This window comes from Tursiops truncatus, chromosome 21 (assembly GCF_011762595.2).
Source record: "Tursiops truncatus isolate mTurTru1 chromosome 21, mTurTru1.mat.Y, whole genome shotgun sequence".
Lineage (NCBI taxonomy): Eukaryota > Metazoa > Chordata > Mammalia > Artiodactyla > Delphinidae > Tursiops > Tursiops truncatus.
The window spans coordinates 30,994,653-31,009,937 of NC_047054.1; the positions used below are offsets into that span (position 1 = coordinate 30,994,653).

Here is a 15,285-nt window from a genome sequence, read left to right on the forward strand (position 1 = left end):
TCGTTCTTCAATTAATGAGGTGATGAATCCTTGCCCAATAATTTGTATTCCTCATGCTCCGAACCCCTTCATCCTAATTTAAATGTGAAGACACTGGAACAGAAGCAATCAACCTTTTAGGTTCCAAATACTTTAATTGTCATCTTTTATTATGGTTCAATTCCTCCTGAATGAATTTGTCCTGTAATTTCGCCATGGCTTTACAGGGAAAAAAAGAGGCAGTTTATCCTTGTGCAAAATATTTTTCAGAGGAACTCTCTGTGGCACAGTGTCTTAGTCAGTCTGGAGATGACTCACCAATTCCAAATCCCAGGGCTTCCCTGAGAAACGCACTTGGATCACAGAGGTTCTCTCGGCAGTGCAGGACTGACATCCCAGAGCCAAACCACACTGAGAAAGACACAGATCCTTCCCAAGCCAGTCTGGTTCTGCACTCGAGGCGTCTCCAGAGCTGACAGGAAATGATTCAAGACCAAGGTTGGCCAGAACGAGCGTGGCGATTTCGCCTGTGCATGAGATGACAAAGAACTTGCATCACGGAACTTCCCTGAATAGACTACCAATTCAACGGGTTCCAGATATTGTGAGTTGAGGCACATCTTTTGTGTGGTATACTTTTGTCATCTCTACCTGAGGAGAAGCAGTACCTTGGAGTATAAATACACCACTTGCCTCCTCCTCCCCTGCGACATTTAAATGAGATTAATCAAATTCACTTTAACTGACATGTGTGTAGTTCCTACACAGTAATAATATGTATGTAGCTGTGTTAGGCGTGGGAATAAAGTGACACGACGTAGATTCCTGTCACCTTGAAGTTGAGTTTGCAAGAAAAAATATGAGTCACAAATGTAAATAAATGTATTGTTTCAGAATATCGTAGTGGGCCTGAAGTACAGGGTGTCCTGCGGGAAATTGTCAGAGAACACCTGGTTTATACAGTAAGTCCCCTACATACGAACTTTCAAGTTGCGGACTTTCAAAGATGCGATCGTGCGTTCCACCAATATCAGGCGTGAGTGAAATGGCAGCTTGCCCTCCATCTCCTATTGCTGACGACCCTTCAGCTCTACCATCTCCCACCTGCTCTCCCTCCTCCAGTCAGTAACTCTTCTTGCCTGTCCACTCGATGCCAGCCCCTGTGTGCCGGCTGTTGTACTGGACTACTACTTTTCAAGGTACTGTACTGTGAGATTAAAAATGTTTTCTTTATTTTTTGTGTTTATTTGTTTTTTATGTATTATTTGTGTGAAAAGTAGTATAAATCTATTACAGTACAGCACTATATAGCCGATTGTATTAGTTGGGTACCTAGGCTAACTTTGTTGGACTTACGAACAAATTGGACTTACGAATGCACCCTCGGAACAGAACTTGTTCGTATGTAGGGGACTTACTGTATTGGTCCTTACTGAGAAAGGGACTTTCAAAGTGAGCTCTAAAGGATGCCTCAGCCAGGTGAAGAATGGGAGGAAAAGGCAGAAGGGCCGGATGGGCAAATGTTTTGAGACAAGACAGGTAGCTTGGTGGCTTGGAGGAAGAGTAGGCAGCCTGGTGTCTGGAGCTCATGCTATTTGGACTTGACTCTTAGAGCAATGCAAAGTCAGTGAAGTGTTACAAAGAGAAGAATGGTGAAGTGGATCCATGGTTTTAGGAAATCAGCCTGGTTGCTGTGTGGAAAGTAGGTAGGATAAGGGGCAAGAAAGGATGTCGAGAGTAAGGGAAAAATGGTGGCCATGAGCGTTAAGGGGAGCCTTAATCAATGACACGGAGAAGATAGAAATCATGGAAGTGGCCGGACCTGCAGAAGGGGGACAGAATCTGTCAGAGTGAGGTGCTGTGCACAGTCTTTGGGATACAGCAGAGTGTGAAGGCAGAGGGGCAGCCTCCTCTGTAATGACTTGGAGAAGGTGTAGGATAGGGCTGGGGGAGGTGACTTGCAGACTGGTTGTTTGTGATGGAGAAGGTGTAGGATAGGGCTGGGGGAGGTGACTTGCAGACTGGTTGTTTGTGAGCCTCGGGCTGTCTTTCAAGAAGATCTAGAACAAATCCTCTCATTCTCTTCCTTACATCACTGCCACCCCCATCCAGTAGAAGTAAGTCGGCTCACACAGCAATGCTGACCCCAACCCTAAAAATTGCTGTCCGATTCCCTGTGGTCCTGACCCCAATCAGTTACCATGTACAACATGATCAAGCAGTAACAGTCTGATGCTCTGTAGCATCCAGGGGCCCCCCCTTGGCAGTGGGGTCTTTGGAGGGGGCAGCCATGTGTGAATAGTAGGGACTCCCGGATTCCACAGATGAATGAACATGGCCCCTCCGTCGCTGATGGAGGTTGCTCTGTGACGGAAGAGTGCTTTGCCCTTTGCGTGTGATTAGTAAGAGAGATGACTATTCTTTCAAAGTCCCCCAGTGACCAAATTTGGCCTCCAAGAACTGAGTAGAAACATTTCACATGAGTCACGCTTGTTTGCCTCATGTTCTGTCATTAGTTGTTATGGAAACCACACAGCCCAACCTAAGGGTTCAGCATTCCTGCAGTTAGCCTCCAACTTACCCCTAGTTTATATAGCAAACAAGTTTGCTTACCTTGTTAATCTTTAGCTACTTCCTGCCTTGTCTGAGGCTCACAAATTGGAAGCTAAAGAACTCGATACAGCCTAGAGCCCAGGCTGCTCTTTTTCAGGTGAATCAAAATAAAAAACCTGCCCTTGTGCTCTGCCCTGAGGATGGTATAGATATTTAGAAGAATTTCAGATTACTTCCTGGGTTGTCTGGTTGTTAGATCAAAGCTGCTCGCTGGTTAACATGGACACTAGACACACGTGAAAAGAATTCAGGAATTCCTCACATGGTCTTTTTTGGGTTCGTCCCAACCTCTTGGCAAAATCTCCAGTCAAATCTTAATAGCCACTGGGTTTACTTGGGGAAATATGCACTTTAGAGAGATGCTAGACAGATTTTTGTTCCTTGAACTTCTTTGATGATAATACAAATCTTTGAAGCTCAGACACAAGAAAAGTTTATGTTCATGGTGCCTCCTGATGATTCAAAGACTGACGGCATGCTTTGTGGCTTCTTCTGCAAGGAATTTGAATCAGAAGGACCCAGACTGGGGGTGGGGAGAAGATTGAGTGGGAGTTCGGGATTAGCAGATGCAAGCTGTGGGTCCAGATAAACAACAAGGTCCTGCTGTATAGCACAGGGAACTATATTCAATATCCTGTGCTCAGCCATAAGGGAAAAGAATATGAAAAAGAAGGCTTCTGTCTATAGACCTCTCTTCATAGAACTTAGTACCAGTCCATGGGGCCGGAATAGAGACAGCTATTGTCTCAGATCCACCTGCTATGTCTCTCCCTCTCTTCAGCCCCAAATATTCATGAAAATAATCCCTTGACAGCTTTGCCCATCATTTAGTAAACACGTTCAGACAGGTCAGAGCATCAACTTTAATTCAGGTTAGGACCTTGCGCTAAGGAAAAATAGAACTAATTAAAGTGAAAAAGACACTTTAGTTGAATAAAAATAAGAAAACATCATTATGAGCTGAAGAATACATGATTATTAAAGTCCTAAGAGAGAATTGGAAATAGGGCCAGATTAGCAAAGACATCAAGTCTTAGGCTGGCGAGTTTATACTGAATACTGATGGGCTATATAGTCACTGTAGATGAAAACAGAAATAGTTGAAACTCAAGTCAATTTCTGTATTCTACTTTTTTAAGTTTCATGACTTAGAATTAATTCCAAATCTACTGAGTGCTACTGTCCACCTTTGTGCAAACAATGTACCCTTTCTAAGCGTCAGTTTGTTCTTCTGTGGTATTGGGATAATTCTAACATTGTTAAGGATTGCTGTAAGAGTATATCTGATGATATGCATAAACACAGTTGGTTCAGAGCCTAGGGCTTACTACGGTCTCAATATATGTGTCTGTTTTCTCTCTCCTTAGAAGATGATGACGATGAAAATATTTTCACCTTAAAAAAAATTAAAGCAACTTTAAAAAGTTGAGTTTAAGAATTATCTATATATTTTAATTATTCATCTCTTAATGATGCACACCATCGATGAAGATAACCGAGAACAATTTTACTTTCAGAACTTAAGGGTTAAAAGGGGAAAAGGATAAAATTAGTCGTCGGAACCTAAAGTGTTTTTTTTCTTTCATCCTCTGATAAACCATACCTAAGTCCACATTAGGTATATTACTGAAATGCAACAAATAAAAATAGTAACAACAATATCTTCTCTTTTAATGGGTGTGTTATTATTAGAAACTGAATTTATCACATTTGCTTCCTCTGACCTCTTGCTATATTTTTTTTTTTGCGGTACGTGGGCCTCTCACTGCTGTGGCCTCTCCCGTTGCGGAGCACAGGCTCCGGACGCGCAGGCTCAGCAGCCATGGCTCACGGGCCCAGCCGCTCCACGGCATGTGGGATCCTCCCGGACCGGGGCACGAACCCTTGTCCCCTGCATTGGCAGGCAGACTCTCAACGACTGCGCCACCAGGGAAGCCCTCTTGCTATATTTTTAACTCAAGGTGTTCTGACTTCTTCTGTAATTTATACACACAATCAAAGGTTTAAAAATAGAGCAGTGGGGCTTCCCTGGTGGCGCAGTGGTTGAGAGTCCACCTGCAGGGGACACGGGTTCGTGCCCCGGTCCGGGAAGATCCCCCATGCCGCGGAGCGGCTGGGCCCGTGAGCCATGGCCGCTGAGCCTGTGCGTACAGAGCCTGTGCTCTGCAACGGGAGAGGCCACAACAGTGAGAGGCCCGCGTATTGCAAAAAAAAAAAAAAAAAAAAGAAAAGAAAAATAGAGCAGTGTTATTGAAATATAATTCACATACCATACAATTCACTGACATAACGTGTAAATTCAATGACGTTTAGTATATTCACAGAGTTTGTGCAGCCACCGCCACAATGAATTTTAGAACATTTTCATCACCTCCCGAAACCTCTCATATCTTTTATCAGGCACTCTCCTTCCCACCTCACCGACTCCCCTACCCTGAGCAACCATTAATCTACTTTCTGCCTCTACAGATTTCCCTATTCTGGACTTTCCTATGAATGAAAATATATAATATGAGGCATTTGTGCCTGGCTTCTTTCACTTAGCTTAATGTTTTCAAGGTACATCCATGTGGTAGCAGTACTTTATCACCTTTACTGGCAAACAATAGTCTATTGTAAGGATACACGCCATTTTATCCATCCATTCATGATTAATGGATTTGTGGATTGTTTCCAATGTTTAATTATTGTGAATAATGCTGCTATGGAATTGTAGAATTTTAAACCCAGAAAGTATCACATGGCTTATTCAGCCCATTCACTCTCAATTTACAGCTATTCTAATTAAGTGTCAGAAAAGGTAGGTGAATGGGCCATGTCTTACTGCTTTTCGGATGCAAAACTTGAACTAGAACTCAGGTCTTCTAATTATTGTATGATTGCTATTTCTGTCTCCATCAAGAGCTGGCAAAGCTTTAAGAAGAGGGCCTTGAGCTCACTGTTATATCAGATGCGATGGTGCATAAGAGCCAGTCTCTGTAATCGCAGCAACATACAGTTGAATGAAACAGTGATTGTGTCTGATTTTATTCATCTCTGAGACACTCCTCTGAGTACAGCGCACATAATAAGTATATAGTAGGAAATTGCATAATTGGTACCTTGAAAGATCTGAACTCATGGGGTGTAAACACACAAGCAACTTTGTGTTTGATTTTTGTTTTTCCTTTAAGCCTGTTCACTGCGGTAGTTTTTTCCATTCTCCTAGATAAAAACTTGGGTAGGGGGCTTCCCTGGTGGCGCAGTGGTCAAGAGTCTGCCTGCCGATGCAGGGGACGCGGGTTCGTGCCCAGGTACGGGAAGATCCCACATGCCGCGGAGCGGCTGGGCCCATGAGTCATGGCCGCTGAGCCTGCGCGTCCAGAGCCTGTGCTCCGCAACGGGAGAAGCCACAGCAGTGAGAGGCCCGCGTACCGCAAAAAAAAAAAAAACAAAAAAAAAAACTTGGGTAGGCCCCAAGAAATGAAAAGACCTAGAGTTTCTTTATGTCACAAAACCATCTCAATTCAGTTCTGGGAATGCCAAAGCTAGGCACTGGTGAAAGTTTCCACCTTCACTGGAAGTAGCCTTCTCTCCCATCTAAGGCAACAGGCCAGCAACGTGCAGGGGGTGGGGAGAGGGTCCAAGGGGAGCTGGAACGCTCTGATGATGCTGTAAGGACACAGCCTGTGTTCTCCGGGGCTGGCAGAGGTCTTCACGCCTCTTTCTTTCATAGTTGCATTTGGAGGCTCCTTAGAGACCTTCTCTCCTGTGTCACAGGGTGACCAGTGTTCTCTTGACACGGATGATTTGCACTTTTTTGTGCAAATCACTTTCTCCTTCCTTAGCCTCTGGGAACATAGCAACAGAAGCCAGATTGTCCCTCCTGATGGCCCTATTGGAAGTTCTATGGATGGCCCACATCTCGGTCACTGGAAATACTCATGTATCAACTGCTCCCAAAATGTCAAACCCAACAGAGCCTCTCTTCAGCTCTTCTATCGGCGGCAGGTGACCAGGGCTTAGTTCACCCTTTGTATGTCTCAGAGAGTTGACTCTGTCCCTCTTCCCACGCTGCCACATGTATTTAGTGCTCTGGCCAGTTTCTTTCACGTTCCTCTCTTGACTTGAGGTGGTAGGAGAATGTTTCTCCCACCTGGGGTTTTTGTGTGTCTGAGGCAGTCAACAGAACTCCAATCACAGCTCTTTCCAAGGAAACATTCCTGAACATTCCTTCCTCAAGCTTTTTACTGTAAATGTGGGCAAGTGGTTTAAGAGTTATGGATCTGCTTAAAACAAAGACAAAAACAAAGCAAAAACAGAAAAAGAAAGAACATCCAATGAGCTAAAATCTTTGAAATTTTGCATCTTGGTTTGTTACCTTACCTTGGAAGAGCATATTTATTATATCTTGGTCCCTTAAATGTAATTTCCGGTGTAACATCTGGTTATGCTTTCAAATTGCCTGGAAGGCAGGGTGATATAATAAAAGGAGCACTGGTCTAGGCGGTACTAGCTGTCATGTATGGAACTCTACTTTATGCCAAACACCATACTAAATAATTTGTAAACATTATCTCAGTAACTTCTTGTAACAAGTCAATGATACACCTTTGTGATCTTCATTTAATAAAGCGGGGAATTAAATCTCCAAAGTGTATCATTTGGTACAGTATGCTAAATATATCATTTAGTAGGATGCTTTCAGTGAAAGAAACAGAACACCCCCCCCCCTCCAAATTGTCTTAAACAACAGAAACAAGTACTATTTACATAATCCAAAGGTAGGGCAACTCCAGTGTCTGTTAACTTAATGGCTCAAAGATGTGCCCAGCATCTGGGTTCTTTCTGTAGTTCTGTTCTGCATCCCTGGCGTTTAAGCCTAGGCTCATTGCTTTCATGATCACAGGATAGTTGCCACATTTTAGAAATCACATCCAGATTAGACAATGCCTAGGAGAAGAAGAGCTGTTTCTCCCCTTTAGGAAAAACTTTTCCCAAATCCCCACCCAGCAACTGAGCAAAATGGCATTCTGCAGCAGGAAAGAAAGTGGAAGACGTATTTTAGATGTGGGGTGGGCAACCTTAGCCACAGACCTTACACAAGTTGCCTTAGACCCTTGGAGTGGGATTTGAAGCTAGGTTTGTTTGGCTCCAAAGCATGTGCTCCTGCGAATGCTTTACCATATGCTGCTGTAGCCTCTATTTCCAGAGGGATAGGTAATTTGGGTTCTATTTCTTGTAGTTACGTAACTTTAATGGATTCTTAACTTCTCAGATGCTCAGTTCTCTCAACTATAAAATCAGAGAGTTGTGTTCTGGTGACGGTCTGTTTGTTTTATAATTACAGTGGGACTGACGGTACCTTGTACCATACTTTAAAAGAAAAAAGTATTGAAGAGTGCATGACTTTAGGTCTTTAACTAGACTCGTCATTGTCCTGCAAGTTTAAAAAAACCACAGAAACATGTTTCAGTTATTATGATTTTCTGTGTACTTTCTGTGATGAATCAATACGTAATGTTGCCAAATACTCAGAAACTCTGGCAAAACCCATAGAATGTGCAACACCAAGAGAGAAGCCTAACGTAAACCATGGACTTCGGGTGATGATGTGTCAACGTAGGTTCATGGATTGTGACAAAGGTACCACACCAATGAAAGATGTTGATGGTGGCAGAGGCCGTGCATATGTAGAGGGGAGAGGGTCTGCGGCAATGCCCTGTACTTTCCACTCAGCTTTGTTGTGAATAGAAAACTGCTCTAAAAATAATGTCTGTTAATTATACATCTTAAGTAAATGTTGCTGAGTCTTTTTATTTGTCTTTGCTGGTCGTCCCTACCACGTAAATCAGTTTGTGGAATGTACAGCTTCAGGATGGCTTGAGGAAGCATGGTATGGTCAAGCCTCAGGGTCAAATCATGGCCAGCACATAGCTATATAGTGATATAGGCTGTACCTGCCCCACTGCACGGGTAGCTTTCTCATAGACTGTGATATGATTTGTCTCCTCTGGAATTTTGCAACCTGGCAGCCTTTGTGCAAATCCATCCTCCTTTAGCTAACTGGCTCTATGACTTTGATCAATATAGTTAAGCTTTTCAAATCCTTGCTATTTCATTTCCTATAAAAGTGGGATGACATAGACTCCATAGAGCATATGAAGAAATGTCCCAGAGAGATCATTTCTATGTGGAGCAGAGATCTATTAAGATAAGTGATGTCCAGTCTAATGTCCATTTGCCAGAAATGTCATTTACCCATCAGGGTAAATCTTCTCTTCCCTTAACCTGGAATTGGAAATTTCTTGGAAGAAGAGACTCAAATCTTCTGTTAAAAAACAAACAAACAGGGCTTCCCTGGTGACGCAGTGGTTGAGATCCGCCTGCCGATGCAGGGGACGCGGGTTCATGCCCCGGTCCGGGAAGATCCCACATGCTGCGGAGCGGCTGGGTCCGTGAGCCATGGCCGCTGAGCCTGCGCATCCGGAGCCTGTGCTCTGCAACGGGAGAGGCCACAACAGTGAGAGGCCCGCGTACCGCAAAAAAACCCAAACAAACAAACAAAAAAAACCACAAAAAAAACAAAAACTAAGCTTGGTGAGTGAGTTGCATTACCAGGAATACAGGAATAAAGAATAAAGACAGAAAGTGATATTCCAAGAGGAATTCTAGCTACCAATTTGAAAGTATGAACTACAAACCAGGCACCAAGAGTTCTAAGCTATGCCCTGATTTCTCCACATTTGTTACATTTGATATTATCTGTTGCTTTTTCTTTCAGAGAGTAACAGTTAAAACCTTCACTGTGAAGTGTCTTGGTGCCTGCCTAGGAGAGGCTGAGCACAGTACAGCCCGCTTTAAGAAGAGACCCATGAAGATTAGGTGATGGTAGCCTAGAAGGAGGGAAAGGGAAGCAGGCTAAGTATGAGTAGATGGTCTGCACCTGGAAAGAAAGAGGTTCCTTGGTAGCCCTAGAGAGGAAAGTCGCACATATGTAAAAATGTCCAATACTTAGTGAGGTTTCAGTAAAGGTGATTTCCTCCCCTTGAAAGACAATACCATCGGTTTCTTAGAAAATGCCTTTTGATCTTCCTAATTGGACTATGCATTCTTAAATGTGAGATAAATCCCCTTGTCTTCGGTGATATTCCAATTTTGTTTTTATATAAAATGTCTTCCCGTGATTTGCCAGAATGATAGAACAGAGTTGTGATATCTATAATCCAGTGGCAAATTTTTTTTTAAACTAGTCCAAATGGAGGGTAGATTCGTCACTATTTAGAGCCTAATTCTTTTAAAATAATCAACTCATGCTGGAGGAAGAAATAAATCAGCAGAACAAGAAAGATAGTTTCTTTCCTGTTTGACTCAAATGCCGAGAACCCTCCCTAATTGCAAGCTAAGGTATCAGTATTGAAAGGCAGTCTCTCTTCTCATCCCAGTCTGAAGAAACTTGCTCTATTTATTATGCACATATTTCTTTCCTAGGAGAAGCAACCATTTGTTTAAAGAGATACCCTGCTAGGATGAATTCTGCTTGGACTGACTGAGGAAGTAAAAAGCAAATCCGTACAATTTTATCAGGGACTTCAAGCAAAATTTGACAAAAGTCATTTACCCACAGATAACCAAGAGGTAACTGTATTGGAAATACTACTTTGAAAAACCTCCAAATTATTGCAGAAATGATTGAATGATATTGGCAACTGGGCATGGGTGTCATTCAGTCCTTACCAATGGATGAAATCTCAACTTTTTTTTTAATAAAAAAAATGGAAAACCAACACTTAGAGAATTTAAGAATCAAATCCATCAGATCTTTATTGATTCTCGGGAACCTGGAAGCAGGCACTAATTTCAATATGAGCCAAAGAATGACCCTCAGTATTAATCCTGTACTTCTTCAATCCACAAACACTCTTTGCCAATAAATACACTCTTCAGGCTGTGGATGAAATTAACACATAGGTGCTGAGCTCTACTGTGTACCATTCACTGTGTTAGGCGCTGGGGATGGATACAGGTGTTAAGACAGACTCCATCCCTTCTTGTGGAACAGTTACCTTTCTTGGGAAAACAGACACGAAACAAGTAAACAGACCACAAATAATAACACAAATATAAATTATTTGTTAATAAACTAGGGGCTTATGGTTACGAGTGAGCATACAGGGAGAGTCTTTCTGATGATCTGGCCTTTCTGAGACCTAAATGATCAGAGGAAGCTGAGATTCAGAGGATCTGCTTAGGTAAGGAAAAGGATAACTTTTTTTTTTTTTTCCAAGGCAAATCTTTATTGGTGAACCTCGAGGCTTGAACATAGCTTAGTGATCACGTTGAATTCCTTCATGTTAAAATGAAGAAATTCGATTCTGGAAACTGTTACTTCTACAAGGTCATTTTAGTCATTTTCATGTCCTAAATGATTTGAATCTCTGTTTCAGGCTTAATAAAAAGGTGAAATATGTCTCTGATGCTCTCTTTCATCCTGTTCTTCATCCTCATTCTGAGTGACCAGGAACCTCATGTATCCCTCATTTTCCATGGCTTTCTCTGCTCTCCCAAACCTCTCCAGGCAGAACACAATTCTTTTGTTCTACTATGGATAACGCATCTGACATTAGCAAAAGGATAACTTTTAAAGATAAATCATGAGTTTACTTTATGCAATTCTAAAAACTTCTCTTTGGCGTGCCCCATAGGTTAGTAAGTCTTAAATGTTATCACGTGTCTGAATCACCTCCTACAAGCCTCGTTGAAACAGATCCCTGGGCTTCACCTTCAAAGGTTCTGATTTCGTAGGTCTTGGGTAGGTCTAGACATCTGCATTGTTAACAAATTCCCAGATGGCGGTAGTTGCTACTGGCTTTTGGACCACACTTTGAGTGGCTACAGGCCAAATGCTTATTGTCAACAAATTGCAGAGAGGTACAGGTTAACAAAATTATGGTATGTTATGCTTGTATGAATATTGCTTACAAAGCATTTGCACATAGGTTATCTCATTTGAGCTGTATGATTGCAATACGAGGAAGAAAGGGCAAGTGATTTTGTCACTATATTATTTGTTCATTTAGTCATTCATTCATTCAACACGTTTTGGGATGCTATTAGACCATCAGCATTACACAAGAAGTGCTGGAAATATGGCGGTAAGCAAAACAGACACAGAGCTCAGGGCTCAGAAGGATAGGTAGACAGAAAGCCAATTATCCCATAATATTTCTGAAATATATATACAACACTCACATTATATAGGTAAGTGGCATGAAGAAAACGTGCTAAGAGAAACTAAATCAGAAGAAAACTGTTTTATGTCCTACAGTCCAGAAATGCCTCTCTGGAACTTCCTGGGTTACGCAGTTAGTAGGTGAGAGAGTCCTGACAAGCTCCAAACCCCAATGTTCCTTCCCCTCGACCACTGCCGCCTCTCGAGATGCACAAGGTCAGGAAATCACAAAGTCAGGAAAAGGATAAGGCATTCAGATCAGGAAGTGCCACTGTCTGGGGCTGAATCTAAGGAAGACCCACACCCCTGGATGGGGATGGGGCGCGCCATGCGCAGGAGACTTACCGAGAGCAAGTCATCAGGTCGAGTAGCCAGAGATACGTTATCAGTGAGTTTATGGGCTCTCACCTGATTATCCGGAAGCACGCAACCCAAATGTCTTCAAAAGAGAGAGGAAATGAAAAAAAAATTGTTTTTAGCCTCTCCCACATATGAGCATATTTTCTACCATATTGGTGCTTATTTCCCTTATACAGGTTCACAGAGGTTAAATAACTTAGCCAAGTTCACACATTGTGGCAAAATGAGGTAAAAATCCATGTCTGTCTGACAATAGAGTCAGCTCAAGAGTCACGTAGATTCAGAACTCTAAGGAAAAAGACAGCGACTCCCAGGGGACCTGGCTTTGAGCTAAAGTCTTGTATCTGATAGGAGAGTCAGATGGAGACCAATCTGAGCATTTATTTCAGGGATTTTCAAGTACTTGTGGGCAGAACCACAGGGATGTGCTTGAAAGTGATGCTGGGACCAATGCCGAAAGAATCTGATCCAGCGAGTCTGGATTTGTCGCTGAAATATATACAATAAACACACACACACACAATACACGTATATGTATATATACATGTTTACAAAACTAGTTTCCCAGATCACTCTTAAGTCCAGTTAGGTTCTTTTCCACCAACTGAGCTGTTTTAAAGCCTGAGGGTAGAGCAGAAAAGTAGGTCAATATGGCTAGAAGAAGGTACAGAAATAGAAAATACAGACATATTTTAACATTTTCATGAGTAAATAAAATTATTATCATTTCATGCCATACATGAAATGTTCTAAAGTCCCATGCTTATCAAACCTAGAGGCAACATTTCTAAGAATCTTGATACTGGGCAAGACTGCCCTAACATATCTCAACACTCTTGTCGTCCTGACAGATCGGTCTCTATAAATTGATTTTTTAATGTATTTTTTTCTGGGACTTTATCTCTTACAACCTTATTACCTTCAATTTATATAGCTGAGAACTGCTCTTGGGACTGTGATTACCATGGTGTAAAGTATGGTGGATATATAGACATGATTGAAACTTTAACCAAATCCTCTTCGTTCACGCCTAAGGCTATGAAATAGAAGAAATTGCTAAGTATAAAGTGACTATCAGAGAACAGGTAAGAGTTCTTGAAAACAAAACACCTGATTGCAAAAGTGAGAGAATCTTATGGAAGAATTAGAACATAGAGTTGAGGAAATTTCTCAGGAAATAGATTGAAAAATGCAGTAAAAAGTAGGAAAAAAATTAGAAAATCAAATCCAGAATGTCCCTTATCCAGCTAATAGGGGTTCCATAAAGAGAATAGACAAAATGGACAGGAGGAAATTTATGAAAGGAATCATGCAAGAACATTCTAGAACTGAAGAATATGAGTTTCTAAATTTAAATCTCACCAAGTATCAAGCAAGGAATTAAAAAACAAACAGAAAGCTGTTACATTATCGTGAAAAGTCACTGAGGATAGAGATCTTACAAGATTTCAGAACAATAAAAATTGTTTAAAAACGAATACCATTAATCAGAAGAGGAATGAACTCCTCAAAACCTAGAAAACACCATCCTAATCATTTTGAAGGGACGACATTCAACCTAGAATTCTACACAAGCTGTCAATCAAGCATGATGCTAGAAGAAAGGCAAGGTGTCAGAAAAGTATATTCTGTGAGCACTTTCTGTGGAAGTTACCGGAAAACATGTTCTTACAAAAAGAAAAGAAAAAGAGGAAGATATGGGATTCCCAAAATAGGGAACCCTGTATAGTCTTCCTGCAAAACTGGAATGTAACCAAAGAAGAAAGAACACTTTGCCAAACTTTTTATTTTTTATTTATTTTATTGTTATGTAGAGAGTCATTGGTTAGGAAAAGGTCCCTTGGAAAAACAGTTTTACCATAGAGGCTTCTTTCAAGTGGTAAGTATCATGAAAAGAGAAGAGACGAAAAATAAATGAAGGTATTTTTAATTTCTGGAAAAAATTGGTTTCTGGAAAGAAACAAACATCTGGTCAAGAAAAGAAATGAAATTGGAGGAGTCCCATAGCTCAGTTCCTAGTAGTTTGGGATCCTAATTACGTGTTCACTCACTAGAGAATTACCTGTAAATGTGGGATTGGGCCAAGGAGGAGGAGGTAGGAGAATGGCTTGCTTATTTGAACACGCACTGTGCGCTGGAGACCGTTCTGGATGCTTTACACGTTCTCATCCATTTAACTCACAACCACCCATTGAGAAGGGTGCAGGCCTTACGTCCATTACACATACAAGGAACCTGAGGTACAGAGAGCAAGGAACCTCTTCCAGGTCACACAGCTGGGAAGTGCTGGCCCCAAGGTCTAAGCCCAAGCCACCCGGCTCCACTGGTATTGCTTCTAACTTCTACCCTGGATTGTCCCTCAAGTCAGTTAGCACAACCAGCAAGCAATAGATTATTTCTATAAATGGAAATCAGGAAATTATTACAAAAGCATCTCATTTAGAATTATGAAGGTAAATTTCCAAGAAACAGCTCGGCTAAAGGGTTTGCCTCTGAGGGTCCCGACTGGAAGGTTTGAGAGCGTTTGGTCAGGGAAAGCTGTTTTTCATTGAAAGCCTTTTCATACGTGTTTACTTATATGCTTGTATGACTTTGATTAAAGTGAAAATGAATTATTAAAAAAAAAGAGTTTTCAACTAGGATTTCAGAATCTTGTTTCCAAGACTCAATTCCACTTATAATCAGCTGTTACTAAAATTATCTGCATTTTAGTTTACCCACTTTATCTCTAAAGTGCTTTCAAGTCATGCTCATTTACAATTATGCTAAAAACTCATGACAGGCTGAGGGCTGGGTGGGAACGCGTGATGGTCTTAGAAAATATGGGTAAGCTCCTCCTGTGTAGTGATGTGTAAAATGGGGAAACGCCATCTAGTACACCCTGTGTACAGTCTGGAAACATCATGAACATGACAGTGGACAGTAATGATGGTTGTTGTCAAGGCCACCACCTTCCCATCCCCCATCAATGCCATATCTCCCCCCTACCTTGACACCATGTCAGAAGTAGTACTTTGGGCAGCAGGAATCCTGCAATTCTTTTGTCCTTGACTTAAACAGGCAAACTCAAATTAGACTCTGATTTAAAGTTATGCGCTAGAGAACTCTTTTGGGTGAAGGAA

General features: G+C 41.7%; 1 long non-coding RNA gene across 1 annotated transcript in view; it reads left to right on the forward strand.

The window, feature by feature from the left end:
- The first annotated feature begins 335 nt into the window (after positions 1-335).
- LOC141277455 (uncharacterized) overlaps positions 336-15,285 on the forward strand; it is a 41,281-nt gene continuing 26,331 nt past the window's right edge. Inside the window, exons 1-2 of the long non-coding RNA XR_012328866.1 lie at positions 336-583; positions 874-1,178. This is a non-coding gene — a long non-coding RNA (uncharacterized lncRNA). The remainder of the gene's footprint in view (positions 584-873; positions 1,179-15,285) is intronic.